Source organism: Phymastichus coffea, unplaced genomic scaffold (assembly GCF_024137745.1).
Source record: "Phymastichus coffea isolate CEN01 unplaced genomic scaffold, Cenicafe_Pcof_1.1 PCOF00017, whole genome shotgun sequence".
In the NCBI taxonomy this organism is placed as follows: domain Eukaryota; kingdom Metazoa; phylum Arthropoda; class Insecta; order Hymenoptera; family Eulophidae; genus Phymastichus; species Phymastichus coffea.
Genome location: NW_026706828.1, coordinates 5,399,510 through 5,426,307, shown reverse-complemented (window position 1 = coordinate 5,426,307; position 26,798 = coordinate 5,399,510). Strand labels below are relative to the sequence as shown.

The 26,798-nt window shown below is 35.5% G+C and overlaps 1 protein-coding gene across 1 annotated transcript in view; it reads right to left on the bottom strand.

Moving 5' to 3' along the window:
- LOC131675194 (sperm-associated antigen 6-like) overlaps positions 1-26,798 on the bottom strand; it is a 277,598-nt gene that overhangs the window by 194,662 nt on the left and 56,138 nt on the right. The gene's annotated exons all lie outside the window — the stretch shown is intronic.

Here is a 26,798-nt window from a genome sequence, read left to right as displayed (position 1 = left end):
CAAGTTGTTTTCGTAGGTTAAGACTTAGGGAGTGTTTATAGTGTTTGAGGGAGTACAGGGAAGAATAAACTTTACGAACTATTGAGTTGACATGGAATTTCCAGTTAAGTGTGGAGGAAATGGTGACGCCAAGGTTAACTGTAGTGGAAGAGTAGGGTATAGGGGTTCCTAGTACATGTATCCGAGGTAAGATTGAAAAATCAATGCGTGAGATGTAAATTTCGCTACCAAGGATCATGACTATTGTTTTTGATGAATTCAAATCTAGACCGTTATCAAGAGCCCATTTGGAAATTACATCAGCTTCGAGCTGCATGACAGAGATAGCATGACCAAGGTCCTTGAATTGACAGTGTAGATAGATCTGCGTATCATCTGCATATAGTATGTGGTTTGCGAATTGAAGAACACGACGGAGATCGTCAATAAAAATAGCAAAGAGTAGTGGACCAAGTACGCTACCTTGGGGAACACCCGAGGAAGTACGTACCCAGTTAGAGAGCCTCCCACCAGAGTCAACTACTGCCTGAGCTCGGTCAGTTAGGTAAGTGAATAGCCATTTTAGAGTAGGGTCACCAATGTTTATTGAGCGCATTTTCTTGATAAGGATAGTATGGGATATGCAGTCGAAAGCCTTGGAGAAATCATACATTATTAAGATGGTCAACATGCGGCGATCAATTGCTTTTCTCACATCATCAACTACTGTCAGCAAAGCTGTTTCGGTACTGTGACCTCGTCTGAAGCCAGCTTGGCGAGGGGAAAGTAGGTTATGGGTCTCAAGATGGGTTGAAAGTTGAGAATATATAAGTCGTTCAAAGGTCTTGGACATTTCACAGATTTTGGCAATTGGTCTAGTGTCTGAGGGAGATGAAGGATCCTTTTTTTTTGATATTGGACATATAAGAGTTCGCTTCCAGTCAGTTGGAAAGCTATTGGTTGAAATTGATTTGTTGAAAAGCATTGTTAAGAATGGAGATATTTCACTGGAAACTAGCTTGAGCATTTTGGAGTTTATACCATCCATGCCATGGCCAGGAGAAGTAGATAGTGATAAAGCATTCTCAACCTCTTTCTGGGTAACAGGACGAAAAGAGAAAATTGGCAGGTTTACAGGGGTGGGCAAAGGCTCGGCAAGGATGGTATTAATTCCATATAAGGTGAGAGGAGGATGCCGATTTGAAATCGAAACATAGTGGCGATTTAGGTCATCAGCATTGAATAGAAGAAGAGGGGATGGATTAGAAGGCTTGTTGATACCCAGAAAATTGAGTACTCTCCATTTCGATTTATTATTTGGAGCAGATAGAACTTCGGTCTTTATATAGGAATTTTTCGAGGTAGCAATGCTATTAGTTACCATAGAACGTAGGGATTTGTAATTAAGGACATCCTGTTCGGATTTAGTAGATTTAGCTAGTGAATAGGCACGATCGCGAAGGCTCATTAATGAGCGGAGTTGAGTGGATATCCAGGGCTTGCGTCTGGTTGAAAGAGTTAAAGAGCGGACAGGGGCAATTGAATCAAAGGTTGAGGTGATAGTGTTGGTGATATCATTTTGAAGATCATTAACAGATACAGAGAGGTATGAAGTTGGGTTGGGATTATTGAAGGAGAGATATGGAATGGAGTCGAAACTGTTATGAAGGCAGGATAACAAGGTTGAGGAGTCGATGGAATCAAGTTTTCTGGTGAGAATAGTTTTAGGTTGTGAAACAGAAAGGGAGCACGAGTATGATAGATCAATGAAGTCATGATCAGCTATGAAAGGAGAAGAAGTTTTTGAGAATGATAATATTCGACTGGGGTCTTTGACAATGAAAAGATCAAGTGTTGTGTGAGATGGAGGGAATTTATCGATTAGATGATGGGTGGGTTCAAGGGAAACAACATTCAAGCCGTGAGAATTAATAAGATTTCTGAGTGTACGAGCATCAGAGAGTGAGGAGGAGGACAGGTCAGCATTTAAGTCGCCAGAGATAATTACGTCGTTATAATGAGGAAGATAGGCTGATATACAATTGAAAAAGTGAGAAGGAGAGGAGGCATGAGGTCTACGGTAAATGACAGCGAAAAGTAGCTTAAGGTTATTACTTTTTATTTCGCAAATAATAAATTCAGGTGTATTATCATACAGTGGATCAGAGGTAACAAGAGTATTTACGGTGAAACTATTGCGGACATAAAGTGCAACTCCCCCACCTTCTTTACCAGAGCGATCGAGTCTGAATAAGGTGAAGCCATCAAGGTGTAGATGAGAATCGGGAGTATTAACGGTTAAAAAGGTCTCTGAGATTGCAATTATGTCATAGTGAACAGCAGCACTTTTAGCTTGAAGTAATGCAAAGTGTGAAAATGAGTCAAGGCGATTTATGTTGATGTGTCCGACAGAGATAAAGTTTTTTGTGCTACAATTAGTTGTAGGATATAGTTGTCATGGAGTTGTAGTTGCATTGAGCGGTTGGTTTGCATAATTACTGGTAGATGCAGATGGATTCTCATCAGTTTCCATGCCGGTCATTTGAGATTGTTGTGGAATGAATTTAGAAAGATCATCGACAGATAATATGGGCATCGGAGCAGAGCGAATTGTTTTGCGAAGACAGACCCTTAGATTTTTGACGATTGGACGAGCAAAGTTGTATTTCACACTGAAGTTTCGAGCTGCCGTGAAAAGATCAAACACAGGCTTAGGCCATAGTGGACGAATGTAGACTGCTGTTTTGCCACCACATTTAAATATGTCTTTGGCAGTTTTGTCTTTCAGTAAGTGAGCGCACTTAATGACTTTGTCACGTAGTAAGCTGCTTGACAATTGAAATGCAAATGAAGATGTTAGAGATTGGGTAGTAGCAGATGTGGCATTCGTTGCTGAATTCGTAAGAAGAGCGTTACTATTTGAGAAGTGATTTATGCTGTTGTTGGTAGTAGTTTTCCATTCTCGTGTGGCTACAATTTGCGGGAAGTCGCATCCATTACCAAAACCCAGGAATGCAAGTAATAGTTTTGTTGCATCATAATAAGAACCAGTAAACGAGTGAGGAAGACCAAAGACTAAGATTTCACATTCATCAGAGAGTACTGAAAGCATGTCCCTTGCAGAGTCATCTTGAGTGCGGTGCTTTACATAATTCCGAAATTCTGACATACATTCATTCTGGAATGCTACATTCTTGGAGTATTCATTGTGAAAATCACTGAACCAAGTAGGAGGAGTCGACATGTCGAATTGATCGGTAGTAACAGATTGTGATGGGTTAGTTGAAGCACGAGGAAGTTTCGTCGTACGAAAATTTGGAGATTGAGGGGAGGAAGCTTGCCTCTTCTTACTGAAAGATGAGTTACTGTGGGAGCTAGAATTTGAAGAGGTGGATTGACGCAGAGACGTAGCAACACGTGAACGGCAACAGCCAAGGATAGTGGAACCAGCTGGCGCGACTGGACTCACACAGTATGAGTGGTATAGCTTATTACAATTTGAGCAAGTAATGGTACTATTAGTTTTGCGATTTATAACGGAGTCGCAAAAGCCACAGGTTATGACAATTAAAGGCGCCGATTTAACAGTGTTTGCCTGATCGTACTACTTAAGTAGTAGTGACGATTCTCTTAGATACTAATTAAATAGATACTAATTAAACAGCGGTAGTGTATAATATATGTGTATAGTAATACTCAGTTATGATGCAGAAAGTTTAAATTCGAATTGCGCGCGCAAACTCACTGGTATTAGTACAGTAAGATGCGTCACGCCGGAGAATCGACAGATGTCCCGGACTCGTGAGTGGTGGGCGTGGCCTGTGAGGAAGGCGAGTAGTGATGATTGACGATGGCTCCGGACTAGCCGATGAAGGTCTGATGTGTGTGTAGCTTGACGAATTCAAACTAGGCGCATGCGTAGTTTAAAAGTAACTCTCAGTGTTGGCAGAAATTTGCGAAAACTCGGTGTGGTAGAAGCTTGTTGCGAAATCACCGGTGATGTGAGAACTAACCTCCAAGAATCCACAAGTAGGATTATAGATGAAAAACAGTTGCAAAACACAGTTACAGGCGATGAATACGCTTGTATCCGTAGATTGCAATAAGGAGCTTGCAATGATGAACCTAAAACAGCCGCCCGAAGGCGAGTATTTTGAGTATACTTGGTCAAAGCGGAGAACGTAAAATTTTGCGACTGGCCGGTAGTCACAAGAGAGAGAGAGAGAGAGAGAGAGAGAGAAAGACAGAGAGAGAAGCGGAAGCCTTCTTTCGTCTGCCATCCTATTGGTGCAATCTTGTCGTCGTGCGGAGAGCTGCGTTTTTTCAGTAATTTATTGCTGCCGGTCCTGCTGAATTTTCCAGGGATTTACCAAGGAGCATCGAGTATCTGCCTGCAAGTTTCTTCGTCATTGTCACTCAGATCACCGCTTCTTTTCTCTCTCTCTCTCTCTCAATCATTTAATTTTCCTTTCTTTCTGGTATCCGCGACTTGCGTATTGTGTCAGGTTCTCACGGGCCGACACAAATAGTTTAATTTATTGTTCTTGTCATTGAGTCGGTAAATAGGATGGCAAGGCGCTCACGTGCCGGCTATCCTATTTAATTATTGTGTTAATTAGGTTAAGATATTTATATGTATGTGATTTTCGCCGGTACTCGTGGAAGTTCTTTTGTAATAAAGTGTGTTCCTTCAAATTGCATTAAGTTATTGTGTTCACCTTTTCTTTTCGCCTTGCTGGAAGCGATACACTGCCTCCCTTGCCTTCCCTTTCTAATAATCGGTAATAGTATTAAAATTGTCGGCTATCAGCGGCTAACACTATTACAAGTGTTAATAATTGATTAATCTTAAAATATGTAAAAGGTTTTCAAATATAATATTAGAAAGATTCCGCTATTTGTTAGCTCAGGAGAATTTTCGGCTCTTTTTGATGGATTAAATTGTCGCGGAAGATTTTAATTTTTGCGAAGTTTGATCAAGCAAAAGATCAGTTTGAGTTTGATTAGTACATTGTGCCTTGGGTATCCGGGTAGGTTTTCGTTTACTAATAGTCAATTGCGGGCTATGGAAAATTGATCTGTTTCTGAAGTCTGGTAAATTATCTTGGCGCAATTGTGATGTTTGAACATGAGATGATTTATGTGGTGTGATTAATATTAACATAATATTAATACTTAGTCCTCCATAAATTAGCCCTGTGTGGATCATTAATATTTTGTCTTATCATCTCTGCTTTTTCGTTAATGTCGTTTAATGTTTCTTCTCGGTTAGTCCAAGTTTCAGATTGTGGCGTCCATTTTTCCAATTCCACATCAGGTTTAGACAAAAATGTTAATATAAGGTTAAGATCTGTCAAATTAACGGTCAGATTTAGTTTGTATAGATAAATATTTGTACTATTTTTACTCGTTTCTATTAGGAGAGTTGCATCATAAATATATCCGGCGCAATCTAGAGCAATTTATAGAATTCCCAATCCTTATATTTGAAAAGTTCAAGTAAACGATTAGGATCGTATCTTGTTGAGGAACTGAGAATATCTACGAGCCATCCAACTAAATATAGTTTTAATTGGTTATTGGTAAATTAAAGGTATTCCTTACATGTTTTTTCGAGTCTTCTACCAGTTTTGTTATCCTATCCATCGTTATTTCATTAAAATCATTGACTTCATCGTATGGATGAAGATCCCGTAGCGTTTCCTGTAGTTCTTGCGGAGGATCATCTTCATCCGAAAAATGAGAGGGTATTTCCATAGTTTGATCGTCTCGCGCGAGTCCCATGTCATCCCAATAATACAACACATTGTTCAAGCTCTTATGTCGCCGTAGGCTGGCTTGAAACCTTTTTGTTCACTTCCAAACTTTATTTGCTGATAAACTGATCCCTTCTACCGGATCGCGTTCTTCACTTATTTTTGTCGCACTCTTGTTTCCTTCAAACACATCATCTTCAAGTTCTTCAGAACTTCCACTAGTTTGAGGTCTACTAACCAGTAGTTCTATAGATTCCGTAGTTGATTCCTTACTCGTTCTGCCTCAGGATCTTCTGATACACTGTCAGAGTTCAAACCATCAGTCTGGACTTCTTCGCCTAATTTCTCTTCTAATTCTGTTTCCTTTCCTTTCCTTAGACCACTAGGCCACAAGTCCTCTATCGAAAGTCTATTATTCGTGGTGTCTTGAACATTTTACGGATCCTTTATATTCTACAGTAGTTGAAGATAATAAAGATCGCCGGGAGAAAGTTGACCGTTTCGTACTAATTTCGCTCTCTGAATCCGAAACACTCGCACTTATGCTCGGTCCAGTCGATCTAAAATGTCTTGCACTCGCTTGTATCGCACACTAAGCATATATTGTCCGAAAGATGGATCCTTGACAGATTTACTGTCCCCAGTATCTGACACAACAATTTCTATAGCAGATTCATCTGCCATAGTTCTTTTCTTTGGGCTTGGAGTTTGAGGTGGGTCTTTCTTCTTCGATTGGGTAGAGTTTGATTTGGAACTGTCCGTTACCGTGCCCGGTACAGTCGTTTTTAACGTCTTCAATTGCTCGGGCAAAGGCTTATCCTCATTCGCTATCTCCTTAGCAGGAACTCTTGGTTTCAGTCCAGAAGTCTCTGGTCCAGGTTCATTCAGTAGTTTGTCTGTCAGTGGCTCGGGTTTCTTACTCTTCGTCCTTTCTGTGATAGTGCTATGATCTAATTTCAATTTCTCTTTGTTAACAAAGAGAACTCTCTTTGTTAGCAAAAACAAGACCTGTCTTGGCACCATCAAATCTTCTTGTTACCATTGGTTCATTTGGGATCGTATGAACCCTCTTATCCGTCGAGTCTCCTTGGTCCTCTGCTGTTGGTTTTTCATTTATTTTCTTTCCAACAATTTTGTGTTTTAACATCATTACTTTAATCTTCGGAATATTCTCATTCAGCTCTTTCTCTTTCCCAGCCTTTGCATGTAAATATCCCTATTGATTGATTGGGTTCCTGGACAAAGCATTGTAGTTCAATTTTCCGGGTTATACGTAAACAGGGAGAAAGTTAAGTAATTGGTAATATATCAATCACTTTCGAACATTCGACGTTTAGCACTCGAAAGGAATGGGCGTGTTTACACTGTGTTCTAATCGTCCAGTTAAAAAGTACAAATTAAAGTGAATTCATTAAAATATATTAAATGTAAATGTAAGTAAAAACAAATGAATAAGGTGTTAAAAAAAATAATTCCACAAAGGAAGTGGACACTTTCTTTAATTTAACACAAAACTACATAAACTGAAACAAGTGGAACACGGTTACTACCAAACGTTTGAAATTAAGCCCTGAAGCAATTATTAAGAAAAAACTGGCAAGAATATCAGATTACTGGTTAAATGAAACTCACAATAAATTTGAAATTCTTTAAATTGAACAAAAAAACCGGAAATACACTGAAAATGAAACAAATGGCAAGATACAAGAAGAGAAAACGGTGAGAAAAAATAACCACAGATATTCCAGATATGGAAAACATCCATCCATTAGAAGAATTATTAAACAGAATAGCCAAGAAAAGTTATGTCATTAAAATTCTGGGACAAAATAAAATAAAAATTCAGCCATTAAATTCTGAAAAATAATTACCGATTGTATTGAATGAATAAAAAGCACAATTTTACACGTATTAGCGTAAAGAAGATAAAGGATTGAAAGTAATTTTGCGTAGCATGCACCCCTTAGTTGAATTGGATGAACTCAAAAGATCCATAGAAGAAATAGGACAAAAAGTAATATGCATACATAATATTCGTCATCGAGTTACAAAAATACCGCTCCCACTATTTACCGTTGAACTTGAGCACAGCAGTAATAATCACGATATTTATAAAGTTAACCGTCTGATGAATACAGTAATAAAATTCAAACCTTCGAATGTGAAGAGAGACATTTCATAGTGCCAAAACTATCAAGAATTTGAGTATACAAGAAACTACTGTTATAAAAGCTCAGTTTGCGTTAAATGAGCAAAAAATCACTCAACCAAAGAATGTCCCATCAAAAAAAAAATAAAAGATGTCGTATGCGCAAACTGTCAAGAAAATCATACTGCAAGTTACAAAGGTTGTCAGACCAAACGTATCATACGCCCAAGCAGCATCAAAACAAGATCAACACAACGCAGAAACTACAGCAAAACAAACAGTCAATCTGAGATTTCATACAGTGATAATCTAAACACAAACAACAACAGACTTGAACAAATGATGGAACGATTAATCTAAAGAATGGACACAATATTAAACTTATTAAACACTCTTGCAAATAATTTGTCAAAATGAATAAATTGTTCGAAATTGTTATCTAGAATGCAAACGGTCTTATGCAGAGACATCTTGAATTAACAACACTTCTAATTCAAGAAAATATAGATATCATGTTAATATCTGAAACTTATTTAGGTTAGGCGGAGGTTTTGCGGCTTATAGACGCGCGCGTGTGAAAAACTCGCCTCGGGTATTAAATGGCAACGGCGTGACAACGAACTTTGCCCGAGAGGTCGGTGACGAAAATGTGTGCGCAAATAGATCGGTCTGGCACGCGAAGGTCGTACGACACTCCCGAAAACACGGATGGTTAAGCAATCGCGCGAAGGTCATGCGGCACTCCCGATAACGCGGACGTTCAACAATCACGCGATTAAACAAAGGATGAGCGTACTTACTCGGGTGCCTTTTCGATATGAATGCGACCGCGGCTGCCGCGGCTAACGCCGCTGTAGTTACCGCTACTGTGGTTGCTGTCGCTCCTGCCGTTGCTGTTGTTGCTACTGCTGCTGGGCTGTTGCTGCTACTGCTCTACTGTTGCTGCTACTGCTCTGCTGTTACTGCTACTGCTCTGCTGTTGCTGCTACTGCTCTGCTGTTGCTTCTACTGCTCTGTTGTTGCTGCTACCACTGCTCTGCTTCTGTTGCTTGCTGCTGCTGTTTCTCGCTTGCTGTTCACTCACTCTGTTGCTGCTTCTCACTCGCGGGCTTAGGCCTGGTTCGCTCCAGAGTCTAGCGGGACGTCTGATCGGCACCAGGGCTGAACGAGTACTGGCGCGGCGTTTTTCAGCGACGCGCCGCTTCTCCTTGCTTACCTCCCCTTAGCGGTTCGATGGTTGGTTAGCTTGTTGTTAAGCCGGGTGTCAGCGCCGTCTATATCGGTATTTATTGCCCGCGTAATTTTATCATTGGTTGCGTCTTGGCGCCTAATTTCCCTACTGGTTGTGGAGATAGCGTCGGTTTCACTCCATTTGTCTAGTTACCCCTAAGCTGATAACGATTGGCTAGTCCGTTAGCGTCGCTTGCCTATCTTTGTCTATCTGCTTCTCGTTGGTCTTACCGGTTCCCCTCGCTCGCGTCCGATCGGTCTCGTATCGGTTGTCTCGCTCGCTCTCACGCGCTCGGTTGCCCCTACTTCAGTCTAGCCAGGTCTGCCTTAGTTAACGGGGGCTTGCGATCAGCTGATTACAGCTGGAATCTTTAAGGGCTTCCAGCTTCCCGGGGGACTGTCGGACCGGATCGTGAGTATGCGAGGGGTTGTACGCGGGCGTAAGGGTCGTGCGCATCGGTCGGGAAGACTTCGGGGGACCATAGGTCGCGAGATCTGGACATGTGTGGGCGGGTATATGCGGCAATAGCCGTTTAGCCGCACGTTTCTAGCAAGAGCGGGACTAGCATAAGGTAGCGTAGGTTTTTCTGTGATGACGCGTCATCACAATAAATAAATGAATTATCTTGAAAAAAATATTTTTTCATTTATTTTAAAAATGCATGCATTTATTTATCAAAATATTTATCTTTTTTTAAAAGGGCATGAAAGTTCTTAGTAGAATTTACGAGAACTATGTCTTGACTATGTAAAATCACGTTTATAGCTATTAACAATAACAAATTTTTTTGTGGAAAACATCATTTTTCTTTAGTTTTCCATTTTTTAACGGCTTAAATAAAAAAAATACGAAAATCATAAATACTTGATAATATAATAAATTTCAAAGCACCAGAATCAAGCAAATGCAAACGGCATACTGTGCAATACTATATTGATGTCGAGAATGCAGAAATCGAGGCAACAATGGAAACGAAAGATAATTAGATTTATGAATTAACATAAATTGATTTATATACAATAAACATGTAATATTAATACAAATTTTAAGCTACTGAACTAATAACAATAAATAACAAAATTAATAATATATGACAAGTATTATTTATTTTTATCTTTCGTATTAAATAAGTAAGAAATTTATAATAACACTCCTTTAAATATTAATATATTTCACATACTGAATAATTCTAAAAGCAGACATTCAACTCAATGAAAAATTACACGAAATATTTCTGATAATTTTGTTGAAGGTTCAATAAATATTTCATGAAATATTACTGATATCTTTAATAAAATATTACAGATATCTTTGATGAAATATTACTGATATCTTTCATGAAATATTACAGAAATATTTTATGCTTTGTGGGATGGTTTCTACAGTGGCCGTTAATTGCGGCGTAGCAAAACTCATCACTGGCGCACGGTGAAGAATACCTTTAGCAATTTCCATTCTAATTTCTTACATTACTTTCGTTTATAGCAACCGTATTTGAGTTAATAGATGGAGAGGGCGCTCTGTGGTTAAGTAGGTCGTATACGTCCGAGGGAGTTCCTCAACTACATAGAAATCCCTTACACTGCCTCCCCGGCTATATGAAAGTCTATACAGTCGGGGAGGCAGTGGAGGGGATGGCTACTGAGATGTATGTAGTTATATAGCAACCTATTGGTCTCGATATATCGATCTACCACGCGGGTTAATGTTAAACTAAAAGCATAGTATCACAGCTCGATTTATCAACAGTGCATGCACATTATGCAAGTTTGTGCTAGTTTAGAAACAATGCAGGTATTCTATGTATCTTGATAGTCGTGCTTTTTTTCTTGCTTGTGTTTTTATTATCTACACAATGGTTTTGTGCAGCGACATTAATATAAACAGCGATAATAGCGAAAGTGAAAGTGACAATGACAATGAAAATTTAAATACTGTAATAGACAGATTAGTTGATCAAACAAGGTCTAAATTAGTCTCGAAAATATCAACAAAATTGTATGAAGCCCAATATAAAAAATTTATATAGTGGTACGCTGACAATTGTTATCTGAAAGTTATAAAGCAACGTCTTTATAGATCACACACACGAAATTGGAATCAATGTTCATATTAAAAGAGAATGTAGATATTAGTAAATATATTGAATTGCAATGTTTTTTCTTGAATAGCAAGCAGAAGGCATATCAAGTGTAAAATCCAAACTGTTTACAAATGATGAAATATAAACATTTTTCTTAGATGATTAATTTCTTTTGAACAAGGTAAATTGAAATAATGTATTTGTATTTGTTAAAAAAAGACAATGGAAATTTTTCGCGGAATACATTGACTTTTCGGCTTCCGTTAATATTTTCTTTGCGAATTGACAGTAGACACCCGAAAATTTTATTTTTCAATGTAAACAATCAATTTTATTAAATCTCATAAATTAAATGTTATTTAACATAGAATGAATATTTACAGCTTGTTGGAAGAAGCAAACTTGAAAACATTCCTCGAGAAATTGAAATTTCTCAATCTTTCTAATTTTGAAACGTATACCCGGGACATGCCTTTCGAGGAACTTCAGTAACTATGATTGCTGATGAAAAAGCAGACTTACTTGTACTCGAACGATTCAGTGCTTGGCAAAGTAACGCTGTCGCTGAGAGTTACATTAACGATTCCATAAAAATCAAAAAAGATGTTAATAAACTGACCTTTTCTGCCATAAACTTGAAAGGGAATCTAACTATGAGTACATCCAATAGAAACAAACCAGCAACAATAACTAGATCAGTTTTGAATAATATACTGAATAATATATAAAAAAATTACTTCATTCATTATCTTACTTACTTCAATGCAACCTGCAGAAACTAAGAAATATATTAAAATTTTAAGTGACGAGTAAAACAGTACGACTTAAAAAGAACTACAAAAAATTATATCAATTAACATTTATGTACAAAATGATCTAAACAAGATTTTTAAATAAAGCAGTGACGATCTTGACGAACAATTTGACAATGCTACACAAGAAGAATTACAGTAATTTGTTTCAATTCAATATTCATTAGAGGTGAGTGATATACAGAATAAACCAGTTTCTAAAGGTCTTGACAACATTACTCAAAAACTGAACAAAATAGCTTTGTTTAGAACAGAAATTAGATTTTGATTTAATATAAACAATGAGATTGTTTATATTAAATAGATTGAGTTAAATTAAATAGTTTAAATGAAATAGATTTATATTAAATACAAATTAATTTAATAGATTGAGCGAGAAAGTATCAAACATGATGCAACCTGAGCTCCCGACCGTAATATTCAGAAGCGGTTAATTTGTGACCAGGCACTTACGTATCACTTAATAAAAGGTTAGGCACATGTTGCTACCTTCAGATGGTCATGATCTTCGTCAGTCTCTCTTTTGAAAATAGAGCAGAAGATCTTAGGTAAGAGCTTGCGTAAGAAATTGTACAAGAAATACAATGAGAATTTATTTAAATTTATATCCAAGATCTATTGGAGGATTTTCGATGTAAGAACTAATATAAGAAATTATGTAAGAACTGAACGACTATTTACTTAAAAAAATTGTTTTGATTATTATTCGACAAGAATTGCATATTTTATATATGATTTTAATGTTCTATGCTCGTACTGATAATCGAGCATAACTGCTATACACATAATATAACGTTTTACAAAAATTATCCGACAACCAAAAATGATGGAACTGGGCATGTTAACGCACTGACTGATTTCTCTTATGTAATTACCAGTCGTAATTTTGTTTGCAACTTATAAACAGCTATAGGAAATCAATTCACTATTTTTTAATACGCCATCTGTCTGAAGATCAATGAACTAATATAGTTAAATCTAGTTCTCGGACTAATTAATAGACGTATATAGGCAGATAGCGTATTTGAAAATAGTATATTGATTTCGTACAGCTGCATGTAATTCGCAAGCAAAATTGTGATTGGTAATAATATATATATATATATATTATTAATAATATATATATTGTAGTATATTCGATACGTTCCAATTTGTTGGTTACTAAGTGATTGTTTGGTTGCTAAGTAATCTGTATTGTTATTAGTTAGTTAGTTGTGTTCATGAGCTGATATTATATACACACGCTATTTTCAACGATTCTAATACAAGTTTTAGTTTCTTTTACATATCGTTGTATTTTATTTCATTAATTAGTAGTGGTTATAACATTTTGGGGGTTCAACCGGGATCCGACATTTGTTTCTTCTATTAAGTTTGAATCTCAACTATGTCTACACACCGGACACCACCGAGGACAAGAGCGCAGGCAGCGGCAAGCGCTAATACAATTACGACGAATATTGCTGATGCCGCTTCGGTTGCTGCTGCAATAGCTGCTGCCTCTGATATCGCCACTAATACACAAGGACATTTCGAACAACAATCGGATGTCACAGACATAACCCAACATACAGGTACTAATTTATTTTTTCCGAATTTAAGTGGCCCTTCAGATACTCCTGCACTGCACCCTGTACTTCCTGCTGTTGCATCGACCGCTAATTCGGCTCTGCAAGAGGCATTGCTGTCGTTGAGCGAGTCGCGAGCAATGTCCGATGATCTTCTTCAAGAAGTGACAACATTGCGCGCTCAGCTAGATGCTTAAAAATCTCAACGCTGTGAACTTGAAAAGGTGCTACAGCTACAGGCCAGCCAAGAGCAGAGTCTCGTAACAGAGCTGCGCGCGCGTAATACAGACTTCTCTGAGCTTCGTCGAGAGTTCAACCGACTTCGTCAGGAAGTCAACCAGCTAACTCACTATCCTTCTAACCTCACAAACACACGTATTTTGTCACATGCTCAACCCAACCTCGCGCAAGCATATCCAGCAACGAATACACCGATTCCACTCACAGATCTAGGGATAGGTTACACTCTAAAAGTCGATACATACGATGGTTCAGCACCACTTTGCGAATTTTTGTGTCAGTTTGAGCTTATTTCAAAAGCTAATCGTTGGACAGATGATAAAAAGATGGTAGTTTTAGGTTCGTGCTTACGTGGTGATGCTCGATCTATTCTTAGAAGTTATCCGACATCTGAAACAATAACTTTTCATTCACTGATACAGAAATTAGAAGAAAGATTCGGGGACAAACATTTAGAATCTATTAGTTATTCACTCTTTCACACCAGATGTCAAAAACTAGGAGAAGATTTTCCGACTTTGGCTGCTGATATTGAAAGATTAGCTACTTTAGCTTATTCGGAATGTTCTAGTGAAGTTCAGGATAAAATAGCTTGTTCTCAATTCATCACTGGTATTTTTAATAAAGGGATTAAAGAAATACTTCAGTTAGAAAAAATTACGTCATTAAAGATTGCCTTATCTCGAGCACAAGAAATTAAAACTATCAGGGAACAGAATAGGACTTCATTTTCACAAAAGAATGAGATTAAAACATCTCAAACTTCACCGCAAAATATATTAGACAAACAAACTGACTTCAAAGCTCCGAATGGAAAAACTAAGGATTTCAACGTTAAGGATTGGCTTAAAAACGTTGAATGTTTTGCTTGTAAACAAAAAGGCCACGTTCGTACACACTGCCCGAACTCTCAACAGGAAAACTGAATATTGTTAGACTTTCGGGAGCGAGTTTAACTACTGATGTAAGAGCTCCTCAATTTACTCCTTTTCCTCGGGTATGTAGAGTTCTTAGAAATTTTAAAACTTTTGAATTCGAAGGCACGGTAGATAATAAGACTTGCATACTCAAAATTGATTCAGGTTCAGATGTTTCTATTTTGAATTCAAAATTTGTTGACAAAAATTGCCTTTGCATTCCTCTCATTCAGGATGCTTTGAAATACCCTACAGGTGAAAGTGTTCCTATTAAATTTAAGACTATTGTTCAGATTTGTTTAGGTAAATATTCTGTTCGTATGATAGTTTTTGTTGCCGATATAATCGATGATTGTATACTTGGCTGCGATTTTTTGAATAACTCCGGAATTGCAGATTCTATTAATGACATTTTTTTTGATGTTCCAAACTCTGTTAGGACTAACGTTAACCAAAAAATTTGTTCTAGAATTATACAATTAAGTACTGAATTTCCTGCTCAACTACAAGATTTACTTGAGAAAAATTCAAAAGAGTTGAATTTTTCTCAAAAGAATAAATTTTCACAACTTCTTACTGATTTTCAAGATATTTTTGAAGATAACGATGTAACAGGTAAATGTAACCTTATTGAGCATACAATTCAATTAACAGATTCAGTTCCTATTAAACAATCGGTTCGTCCTATACCATTTCATCTGAAAGCTGAAGTCAATAAAATGATTTCAGACATGCGAGACCAAGGTGTTATTGAAGAATCTTCCAGTTCTTGGTGTTCTCCGATAGTGTTAAAAAAGAAAAAAGATGGTGCGTGGAGATTTTGCGTTGATTTTCGTAAATTAAATTCAAAAACAGTTAAAGATTCTTATCCTTTACCTAGAATAGATCACACTCTAGACAAACTGGCTGGAAATTCTTGGTTTTTCACTTTAGACTTAAAAAGCGGTTATTGGCAGGTAAAAATCCGTGAAGAAGATAGAGAAAAAACTGCTTTTTCAATTGGTAACGGTTTATGGCAATTTATTGTTATGGCTTTCGGGTTGTGCAATGCTCCCGCTACTTTCGAGCGACTAATAGAGAAAATTCTTCGAGATATTCTTGATGATATTTGCTTAATCTATCTAGATGATGTCATGGTTATGGCTAAATCATTTGATGACATGATAGACAACCTTAGGACTGTTTCTTCAAGGATTCGGCAAGCAAATTTGAGATTAAATAAAAAGAAATGTAATTTTTTCCAACGTGAAGTAGAATATCTTGGTCATATAGTGTCCGAATTCGGCAAGAAAACAGATCCTAAGAAAATTGAAACGATAACTCAATGGCCGATTCCAGTAAATAAAGATCAAATTAAAAGTTTTACTGGATTGTGTTCTTATTATAGGCGTTTCATTAAAGTTTCTCTTCTATAGCTAAACCTTTGTACAATTTGGCAGATCGAAAAGATATTTTCGTTTGGACGGATGAATGTCAAACTGCATTTTTAAATCTGAAAAAGGCTCTGTCTTCGCCACCTATCTTAGCTTTTCTTCGGTTAAATTCACCTTTTCTGTTGGATACTGATGCTTCTAATCATGGTTTAGGTTCTGTCCTTTCTCAAAATCAGGATAATAGAGAAGTCGTTATAGGTTATTATAGTCGCGTCTTGTCTAAGGCAGAAAGAAATGATTGTGTAACTCGTCGCGAATTACTAGCAGTTATAGATTCTGTAAAAAACTTTCATCATTATTTATGCGGTCGACCTTTCTTCATCAGAACTGATCATTCTGCTTTAACATGGCTACTTTAGTTTAAGGACTTAGATGGTCAATTAGCAAGATGGATAGGAAAACTTGATCAATATGACTTTCAAGTTTTACATAGTAAAGGTATTTCGCATGGTAATGCAGATGGACTCTCGAGAAGACCCTGTAACAGTTCATCTTGTACTTATTGTTCGAAATTAGAATTTAAATTCTTAAATAACAGTTGTACTGTAGGTCGTATTTGTTTTGAAGAGTCTTCATTAACTGATTGGCGAAAACGTCAACATCAGGACAATGTCATTAAGACCATTTTAAATTGTAAAAAGAATAACATCAAACTTTTATGGCAAGATGTTTCTTCGGAGGATGAATCTATAAAATTATACTTGTCTCAATGGGATTCGTTGTTAGTTGTAGATGATATCTTATATAAAGAATGGATTAGCCCAAATTTGAAGTTCAAATTTCTTCAATTGATTGTACCGAAAGACTTTACCAATATCGTTTTGAAAGAAGCTCACGATTCTCCGTCAGGAGGTCATTTTGGTGTAAATAAAACCTTAGATAAGATTCGTAAAAGATTTTATTGGGTTTCTTATAAAAGAGATGTTGAAAATTGGTGTAAGTCTTGTTCCACTTGTGTTGCTAGAAAAGGTCCATCTAATAAAGGTCATAATCAGATGAAGATTTATAATGTAGGATTACCATTTGAACGACTTCAAATGGATATTTTAGGCCGTTTTCCAATTTCTTCTTTAGGAAATAAGTATCTGTTAGTTATAACTGATTGTTTTACGAAATGGGTAGAAGCTTTTCCTCTTCCTAATATGCGAACAAAAACTATTGCTGAAGTGCTTGTTCGAGAAATTGTATGTCGATATGGAGTTCCTTTAGAAATCCATACTGATCAAGGCACTAATTTTGATGTTATTTTAATAAAAGAGTTATCTGATCTGTTAGGTATTAAGAAAACACGAACAACACCCCTACACCCGCAATCAAATGGACAAGTAAAAAGACAGAACAAAACAATTTTAGACTATTTATCTAAATACATCGCAGACAATCAAAAAGATTGGGATCGGTGGGTTGCCTTATATCTTTTGGCTTACAGATCCTCGACTCATGCTACCACCGGCGTTACACCAGCTGAAATGTACACTGGTGCCGATCTACGACTTCCGTTGGATTTATTACGAGGATCACCTCCCAACCGAGAAGAATTGTTAACTACTGATTACGTACAACAGTTAAAATTAACACTTAACACTATACACAATTCGGCACGACAAAACATCGCTATTGCTTCTCAAAGAACAAAGAAAACTTATGATAAGACAGCTAGACATGTTCATTTTCCAGTAAACCAAAAAGTATGGTTCTTTAACCCTCGCAAAGTCAAAGGAAAAACACCAAAACTTCAGAGTACTTGGGTAGGACCTTACAGAATCGTCAAAAAGATTAACGACGTGGTTTTCTGCATCCGGCAATCACCAAAACACAAAAAGAAGATTGTACATATTGATAGGTTAGCTACATACCACGATAGGTAACACACTTACCTTTCTCACGGTTATTTTGAGCTGTGGTTTTTCCCGTGAGATATAAGACGAATGTCAAGGTAATATACAAGGTGAGGTCCACAGCATGATAATTCCCCACCCTTGTAAAAATCCAACACGTTATACACTACAACATTACACAACAGACTCAAGGTTTAAGATTGAAGATTCAAGGTTTAAGATTGAAGATTCAAGGTTTAAGATTGAAGCTTTTCAAGACACGGGCTTCTGTTCTTTAACGGAAGAATAAACTCGCTTGACAAAGTTGACATCTTGGTTCAAGGTTTACGATTCAAGGTTCAAGGTTCAAGAGTCAAGATTTCTGAGTATTTTGTTTTATTTAGATTATCGGGGCGACAATTTGAATGAAGGAGGAGCAATGTACTATAGTATATTCGATACGTTCTAATTTGTTGGTTACTAAGTGATTGTTTGGTTGCTAAGTAATCTGTATTATTATTAGTTAGTTAGTTGTGTTCATGAGCTGATATTATATACACACGCTATTTTCAACGATTCTAATACAAGTTTTAGTTTCTTTTACATATCGTTGTATTTTATTTCATTAATTAGTAGTGGTTATAACAATATATAATATATATATATATATATATATATATATATAAGAGAAATCAGTCAGTGCGTTAACATGCCCAGTTCCATCATTTCTGGTTGTCGGATAATTTTTGTAAAACGTTATATTATGTGTATAGCAGTTATGCTTGATTATTGGCATAACCGTAGAACATTCAAGTCACAAATTAAAATAATCAAGTTCTGACGCAATTTCTTATAAAATTTCTTACGTCGAAAATTCACGGATAAGTCTTGCATAAGAACTTATCTAAGTTATCATGGTATTTCTTATGCAATTTCTTACGCAAGTTTTTACTCAAGATCTTACATTCTATTTTCAGGAGAATTTCTCGACCAAAAGAACAAAGCGAGCGATATTTAGCCACATGCATGTAGAGAAAACGTAAACATAAATGTAAGACAAACTAGGAAAATGAGAAGGTGAAATGGTTAATCATATAAACGATTGTCAGCAAGAACTGAAGATCTGTGTTGGCGAAAGAGACTGCAACTCGAACCAGATGAGCTAGATGTGCTAGAAAAATCTCGAAAAAGCAGCCGAAGAGCGTGCAGCTTGCAAAAAAAGGAAGCTAATGCATCTAATAAAGAAGGAAGGGGTGGGGGTTAACTCATTACTATAAAAAGTCTCGAATGTGGAATCGGAAGCGTGCGCTGGATCTAATAAGATCAAGTCATTGCACTGATTTCGCGCCATTGCAGTGGCAGTAGTGCATGACGTGAAAAACAAGTCGTAGAATAAAGAAAACTTTCTTCCTCTGTTTCGCTCGGTTTATCCTTGACGCTACCGCAGCTAGCTGATGAATGACCATAGAGATATTACAGAAATAGTAGGCATGCCTATAGTTGGAAGGCGTCAACGGATAGAAAGAGAAAGAGAATCGAATTGGTAATTCTGTTATTTTCTGTCTTTGCGTACTGCGCATGCGTGACTATAGCACAAGATAACGGCAATGACAACTGCTCTAACCTAAACTTGTTGCAACGTAAATAGTTGTAATTAGAACGTAAATCAATAGACTATTTGTAAATTGTATTTAATATGATGAAACGACAATTCACTGTGTTATGTATAAAAAAGAACCTGTACCTGGAGTCAAAAGTCGAAGTTTTCACAAGTTTAATGGATAAATTAAGCAAAATATAGCTATAAAAAATATTGTTTTGATTGCTAATTGATGAAATATAGTTATACAGCATGTTATGTTCATAATGATTATAGATTAAACCACATATTATCTATTACAGATTTCCAAACAATAATATTCTCAAGCAGAAGTGGATGGATTTATTTGGAATAAAGTCTATTCTAAAAATTAAAAAATTTGCAGTGATAATTTTGCTAAAGATGCCTTTGTTGACACTGATGGATACACAATAAAAAGATGATTATTGGCAACTTTAGTTCCACATAGATCAGTGGATATAATTGTTACATAAATTGAACTAAAAACAGCAGTAGCCATCAGTTGAATAGTATGTATGATAGATAATCTTAGAATAATGATAATACAAATGTAACTATTCATAAGGATTTTTTAAGACAAAACGAACAACATACTAATGAGACCAATTCATTAAGTCAAATTGAGCTAGCAACAAAAACTCAGACTTATCAAATGGTTGGTCCATCTCCAAATGGTCGAATCCCGGAAACTTTTGATTTTGGTGTTACTCGCTTCTACAACTGTGTAAACATGAGTTTGGTTAAGTTGTAATGGCTTAAATTTAAAGGTCTGCAACGTATACGAGGTGTGTTAAAAAAGTACCCGGAATTATCGTTTTTCCAAAAAAATACTTATTTATTCGTTTACATCAATGTGATCCCCTTCAAAGTAATCCCCCCCCCAGATATAATACACTTATGCCAGCGTTTTTTCCAATCTTCGAAGCACTCTTGATATTCACTTTTTGGTATGTCCTTGAGCACTCTTAGCGATTCGGCCTTTATTTCTTCAATCGAGGAAAAACGCCGTCCTTTCATGGGTCTCTTCAACTTTGGGAACAGGAAAAAGTCACACGGAGCCATACCTGGTGAATATGGAGGTTGGGGCACGACTACGGTATTGTTTTTGGATAAAAAATTACGAACAAGCAACGACGAGTGGGCAGGTGCGTTATCGTGATGCAAAAGCCATGAATTGTTTTTCCAGAAATCGGGGCGTTTTTTTCGGATTGCTTCACGCAAACGTCGCATAACTTCAAGGTAATACTCCTTATTAACCGTACGACCTTGTGATAAGAACTCATGATGCACTACGCCCCTGCAGTCAAAGAAAACTGTAAGCAACACCTTCACATTTGATCGAACTTGGCGTGCTTTTTTCGGTCTTGGCTCATCTGGGCTCTTCCATTGGGACGATTGGACTTTGGTTTCGATATCATAATCATATACCCATGATTCGTCACCAGTTATGACCCTTTTGAGTAAATCTGGGTCGTCGTTGACGTCATTCAACAGTTCTTGAGCGATGCTCATGCGACGGTTCTTTTGGTCACAATTTAGCAATTTAGCGTCCAGAGCGAGGCTCGTCATTGGCATCTTCCCGGCCATCTTGAAAGAGTGTACCACTTGTAAACATTTTTTTTACTCAGAACAGTTTCACCGTATGCCACCGTCAACATTTCAAGTATTTCGGAGCACTTAATTTTATTTTTTACATAAAATTTGATGCAAATCCTTTGATCCATATTTTTCGATAGCAAGAAATCGCCGAGCACGCAAAATACTTATAACCTCTACGCCTCTCACAACCAAACAAAAAATGCTATACACTTGAAACTTGGTACAGATGTTCGGGAAGAGTGTACCAACATAACAAAACAAAAAAATTGATAATCGAAAGTACGTTGCCCGTGAAATTTGAAAAGTCACCTTACTTTTTGAACACACCTCGTATGTAATATTTTCGGTACTATTACACTGTTGATAAAAAAAGGGTTGTAGCTGGTGGAGCTTTGTATAAAAAATTAAGCACAGCTATTCTATCAATTCTGACATTAATTTGTATGGTCCTGAACAAATTTTAAAAATGTGCTCCAAAAATTGGCCTAGTCTATTTTTTTTTATGATAAATCAAAAGTTTTTAGGATTTGCCTATATGCGGACTCTTGTAAAGCTAGCAATATTTCAAATAATGCAAATCCTTTTATTCAAATTACAGAAGAGCAACGAGAAAGTCTATCTGACTATCAAAATTAAATTGATAAAAATTAGCTTCTCGCATTCATACATATTCACTTACTTATACTATTATATTTTTTTCAGAAATACTCTACTTTATGAAACTTCACATAAAGTATCTCCAGTTAAATGTTGTCTCCTGGACTTGATCAATCTAAGTCAACAGTTATATAAAATATTCAAAATTTATTACAGTCAGATAAAATGCATTCTTATTTTGAAAGATAAATAAGATTATTTATTCTTAATTTTCGACACATTCGCAGTATTTTACTCATTTATATCGCTTATGTTATTTACTTTGTAGTTCAATATCTATAAGCGATAGTTGTCATGCTTCAAATAACTCTTCCAACAACAAGTACCTTCACTTGATAAATATAGCCTATCGATGCAAAAACAATGTATTGTGAATCATCCTTTAATAAGTCTTAAGCAAATTTGAATAGATAAATATTACAAAATTTATCAGTGACTTTCCGATAGCTTACATGGATTTATTTACATTTATGAGATTGAAATTACATATTCGTTAATCGCGTGTATTTGTAGACCAATGGCATCTATTGACTTTTGATTAGTATCCTCGCAATTTCATGCATCTCATACATGAACGCCTGATTATACTGCCTACTGTATGTTTTTCTTAGAACGTCCCTGAGCACCTTATAGAACTGATATCAAGAATAAAAAATAACAAGACAACAAATTCTTTTCCTTCTCATTTAAACACTTTTGCAAGAAGTTTACACTTTCACTCTCCAGTATACGACATGGGTCGACAAAGTTTTCTCAAGTGCTTACTATACGTTGAAACACTCAATCAATGGAACTGTTTACAAGATTACAAATCAGAAATATTTTAAGATATTGTCGATCACGTTATCACAATGGTTCAAGTAGAATTGGAAAAGGGAAAAAAGTTAATCTTTAATCTAACGTTTCACGAAATAAGAATAAAAGAATAGGCATATTATTGTAAGCAATCGGAAAAAAAGGAGAGGATTTTAAAATTTTGGTGATCAGTTAGAAGAGTCTAACAAGGATGGACGACCTCAAAAAGCCAAGAAAGGATTTGTCTTTATGTTAATCAATATTAATGATGGTTTCAAAACACCAATACCCTATTATTTAACTAATACTTTGAGCGGAGAAGGCAAATTTATCTTACGGCATGATCTGTTATAATTAATTGTCAATATTTTATGTGACTTGTGATGACGATGAGTCCAATCAAAAAGCTTGTAAGTATTTAGGTGCTAATTTCACTTACACAGACGAAGATCATTTTCATCCTTTTTTCCCGCATCCAGCAACGAATGAACCGGTTTATCTGTGCTTTGGCGCATGTCATATGTTAAATTGATAAGAAATTATTTTGCTTCATAAGGTCCGCTTATTTATGACGATAAAGAAGTTGTGGATTGGACACACATAATAAACTTGAATAATAAATAATACAACGAGAAATTACATTGTACTAATAAATTACGCAATAGACATATATATTTCCATTATAAAAAAATGTACGTTTTCCTTGCTGTTCATGTGTTGAGTCCAAGTACGGCTGTTGCTCTAGTGTATTTAAAATTTCAGTTAAAGATCCTATGTATAAAGACTCCAATGCTATTTCTACTTTTTATAAAATGCTTGATATCTTCAACATTTTAAAAGCTATGATATAGGAAAATTTACTTGAATTTCAAGAAAAAATTGATGCCCTTAAAGAGTTTGAAAAAATTCAGTAGGATTTCAAACTGAATTTTCCAGCTAGATTTCTAGCTGAAGTCCACTGGATTTCCACCTGAATTCACTGGATTTACAGCTGAATTTTTAACTGAATGTAGGCGGATTTTTAACGCTGTTGAAAAAATTCAGTAGGATTTCCAACTGGATTTCTCGCTGGATTTGCAAGTGCAAATATTGCACTAAATGGATTTTGAAAAAAATTTAGAAATGCAATTAGTCATATTAGATTTATTTTATTTTAACTTAATAAATATTGGGTCAATTAATAAATATTACTCTCATAAAGTAACTTAATTTGTATTAATTTCTAGTTTCGTAAAATGGTCATAAATATAAATGGTAACTTGTACGTCTTTTAAACATTTTTTTATGTAAGAAATATTGTCATGGATGACAAAAAAGTATTTGTTATATCGTAGCAACTCATAGACGTAAGTCTTAATATTCATACACATTTATATGAAATTAATTCATTTAAATTTAAGTGGTGTGTTCTAAGAGAAAGAGATGTATATATTTGTACAGTAACACATTTTGTAACATCTTTAAAGGTGAATATTTTGTAATTAAAAATTGGTTTAAGAGTTATTAATAAATACATTATTTATTACAATTAACATGCGTATATCTAAAAATTTTATGACTATAATCATGTTGCATACTTTATATTATTTATTTTTTCCTCGATTTCATTATAATTGAATGTAATACTTTGAATATTGTTGACAGCGTAATGTAAAACTTGCGCTCTTTCCAAGAATGACAACTATATGGAAAATCTAACATATATTTTTATTTTTGAATAAAATTTATTTAAAATAACATAGTATTTTCGCAGCGAGTGTTTTAATTATCACCCGTTTAGAAATTTTTAATTTAGTTGTTTTTACGGATTCGTCACCGTAAAAATTACCTGTCTTCCTTGATTGTTGTTCAGGGATCCGAAATTTTTACAGGTCCGTCACTGTAAAAATTACCCGCCCCTCTTAATTCTTGTTTCAGATCCAAAAATTTACAGGTCCGTAACAGTAAAAATTATATAACCTAGTGGTACTTTTTACAAGCCTGTGATTTTTGTCCCTGGATTACAGTGCGTCACCGTAATTTTTACTCCTACCATCCCGTAATATATGTAGAAAAAATTTTCTCCGTGTACATGAATTATTAATCTCAGGACGTATTCTATCCGTTAATGACGCCACCGGTCCTATTTTTGAATCACCATCAGAAATGTTAATCATTTTATCCCGTTCGCTAGAAATTATTGCTGCACTTTATGAGAATAACAATTTGTCATTGCTATCAATATCTTTTGCTTGGTCATTGACTTGTTGATCTTCTCATGTAACCCTTTTTTTAGTCTGACTTTGTTTATTTTCTGTGGATTTTCTCTTTTTTACCGATCTTTCTGTCAGAGTTCTTTTATACTTGTTTTCTGATATTTCACTGGAATCTATTAGCTCCATATTTGAACTTCTTTCTGACTCTGGTATATCGTTTTCTTTTGTTTGATTTTTCAATTTACTAATCTAATTTTTTATTTTACGACAAATTTTCGAAGATTCTAGGTGAGTTTTCTTTTCTTTCTTCTTATGTATTTTCATATCTGCTCATGATTTCTTACCCCACTTCTCTGCTAAGTTTGAATTAGTCACAGCTTCTGGGTACTTGACTTTTCGACTAGATGATTTAGTTTCTTTGGTATTTATACCCATTTCCGTCAAAGCTGCAGTATTTTTTCTGTCATTATCTAAAATGCGGATTATGTCGCCAATACATGATCTAGTGTTTCCTTTGATAAGCTTTCCTTTCATCACTCTTGTTCAATTTCGATATATGCGTCACTTATCCTTGGTATATTTTCATCAATAACATATAAATCTAGTCCATTTCATAAAGCTATGTAAGGCATCTATAGTTCAAGTGCATGCTGTAGAAAGCCTAGAGCGTAGTATATATTTGATACTTTTTTTTCAATCTCCACTTGCTAATTATGTTTTTTACCATAAATGATTATATAAATGTTATTGAAACGATGATAAAATGAAGACTTTTTGTATATTGCTTTTCAAGAGCCATAATTTCAATGTCTCCTTTGGTACTTCATTTTGACTATCTTTTTTTTCTAAAATATCGTTGTTCAGTAACGTTACGTGCTTGTTCCTTAACGATGTTATTACTCTTAGACTATCATTAGCGTTTTTTTGTTCTGTACTGAAAAGCGCATTGCAAATAATTTCGAATAATTCGTCGGCATCAACAAGTTTTCTGGATAAAACTAATAACCCAGAGTAATCATGCAAGACATTTATGACATCTTTTTGTACTTTTTTATCGGCAATTTTATTGTGCACAAAGTCTTAAATTATCTTTTATAAATCTTGATATCAAGTGTTGAAAATGGGAACAACATATTTTAAGATGCACTAAACCTTTAGATAGTTCTGTACCATTGTTACAAAAATCATATAAAATATTATTGTATTTTATTAGTGTCATATCATTCCGTTCATGTACTACAGGATGTGTGAATACCCAAGACCAATCACTAACCACACACTTGAAAAATGGCCACTTATGTCATACCTTCATTATAAAATATTTTTATTCCTCTAGCCATTCACTAACAGATACTATGCCATATTTTGACGTAATCATATGTGTCTATTTGATTATTTCAATATCATGTCTTACCAGAAAAATTTAATAAAATATTTGGTTATAATTGATATCTTGTGGTGTACGTACAATAGATTCAGCCGCATCTATATGAACTATGACATTTTTAATAGATGACAGTAGCTTTAATTCTTGTTCAGCATACATCACAGCAGTTAATGGAAGCTATACTCTTCTTAAAAAAAGATCTTTTAATTTTTTATGCTGTATTCACAGTGCAAACACGTCCAATAAATCCTTGACTCTAGTCTTAAACGACTGTCAGTTGCTTTTTCTGAAACGGCTTTATACACAGCAGAGCTTCGTCTTATCTCCTGTATAAGACCATCAGCTTCAAGACCTAGATCACACTTTCGTATTACTGAATTAACTAAATTATGAACACCTTTGCGTTCTGCTTCTTCTATCCATTGTTTACAGTTTTCAGTTTTTAAGAGTTTCTAAATAGCACTTTGTTAAGTTTTTTCATGTACGACTTTTATATCTTCAGTGGAATACACAAACAAAACCACTAATTTTTAATCCATCTTAGATATATTAAATTTAA